The following is a 2158-nucleotide window of genomic DNA, read 5'->3' on the forward strand; positions in this document are numbered from 1 at the left end:
GTCTTCTTCCTCATTTTCTACTTCTTCATCTTCCTATTATTTCCTTTCTCCCACTTCCTCCTCCCATTCCTGCTTATTCCTAGTCGTTGAGATGAGTACCGAGTCTCTTTCCGCCTCTCTGGTCTCCCTCAGAGCCCAGTGCCACGTGACTTCGCCCTCGGAGAGCCATTTTACTTTACCCTCCGGCACCCTCTTCGGTGCAATTCCCAAAAGGAAAGCGGGTTCATGGTCATCGCCACTGGAGAGCGTCTGGCCGGCGGATGTTTGACTGGGAATCCACCTCTCTGGTCTCCTTCAGAGCCCAGTGCCACTTGACTTCGCCCTCGGAGAGCCATTTTACTTTACCCTCCGGCACCCTCTTCGGTACAATACCCAAAAGGAAAGCGGGTTCATGGTCATTGCCACTGGAGCGTCTGGCCGGCGGATGATTGACTGGGAATCCCTGGGGACTCTACAAAGGAAACAACACCAGCAGCATTGCAGGTAACCAACGCCTATCCCATTGAGGGCAGTATGAAGGGGGGTTTACACGGTTCTAACGGTTTGTCGGACGCGGTTCGACAGACACGTGTTTAAAGTGATGTGTGAACGGGGTATTTGGTTGTCGAACAACGTGTTCGACAACCAAATACCCCGTGAGGAAACAACGTAGCCGAAAGAAAGGAGAGCGGAGGTTAAAAGTGATCAACGTTCTTCATTCAGTAGTCCATAGAGGGGTGATATCAACGTCCCTAACGTTTTGACTGCATGGAAGTCATGCAGCCTCTACTTCGTGTGGGACTTGAGGCTGGGCTTACGACACCTCACGAGTCGATGCGCGTCAACGAGATTCATGACTCGCCTGGAATCACCACAACTTTGGTTCATATTCAAAGTTAACGTCTTTTCTCCGGAACTTTCCATACCAGGAAGGTCGGGTCAAATCGAGTCACGCTCTCTCTCTCTCTCTCTCTCTCTCTCTCTCTCAGCTGTTTTGGTTTATTGATACAGAATTAAGGTATATCGTATCTACATTTCAGTTGACCGTTGACAAATATAAACAAACTCATTCCTGATAACTTTTCTTTTCTTGGTACTAATTTGATTTTTTTTTTCTTTTTTGTCTGTAATTTTTAACCTTTTCCCCACTAGGCCATGATAACCATTAAGAGGTTTGGATTTCCTATATCCCTGCACCTTTTTCGCAATAGTTTTCTTAGTAATTTTTGAGGAGATTGTTAAGGAAGTCACCTCATTCTAGATTAAATATAACTAAACGCTTTCAATGGGTATGTTTTAAACTACTTCCCACATCTAAACCACAACTTTTTTACCTAACCTTGAAATCCTACCTTTGGTATTGAAAACAGTGATGGACTCATTTTGAATCGGTTGTTGAGAACGGTGACAATAACCAAAAGAACAGAGGCAAACGAATCGTATGACGACTCGACCCGGTTCGTTTGGTGTAAAGACGTTAGGACTCTCTCTCACCTTGATGAGGAAAATGGTGAAGACGAGTGCTTGCTTCTCGTCCAGGGTGATGGGGTCGTTCTCCAAGGTGATGAGGGTGTATGTGACGAGGGAGGCCGCGAGAGGCAGCAACACGCCCACCAAAATCACCACCCACCACGAAGCACAGCGAGGCACCCTCATGATAGCAGAGTGCTTCTCTCGGCCTAGCGGCACTCAATGCTCCAGATGACACTGTAGCTTTCTCGGATGGACAATAGACTCGCGAGACTTTCGGTTATTCTATTGTCAGAAACGTTGGTACCGTTGGTGCTAGCAAAGTCACGAGTGGTGTTAACACCACAGATACTCTCCTCGGACGCTGTTGGGTTTCTGGTTTTAGGTGATAATCGTGCAGCGGTACCAGTCTTGGTTATGTAAACGTTGAAATGGTGGCTCACTTGTCGAGTACGAACATAAGTTGATGTCGAAGTGGACCAGACTTCGCGACGGGTTCCTTCGGTGTTTTCTGGATGGGCCCAGGGAGGAGAGTGAGGATACGAGGTCGACGAGATCTATCTGTCGAGGAGAAAGAGGAGGAGGGGAAGGAGGAGGAGGGAAGAGAAGGCCCCCTTCCTCTTTTGGTGTTTGAAGACTTAATATCTAAGGCTTAAGTACTGCGCTCTGACGTCACGTGTATAACAAGGAGTGACGGCGTGGCAGAACC

Source organism: Oratosquilla oratoria, chromosome 5 (genome assembly GCF_046742065.1).
Source record: "Oratosquilla oratoria isolate Oo_2021 chromosome 5, ASM4674206v1, whole genome shotgun sequence".
NCBI classification, from domain to species: Eukaryota; Metazoa; Arthropoda; class Malacostraca; order Stomatopoda; family Squillidae; genus Oratosquilla; species Oratosquilla oratoria.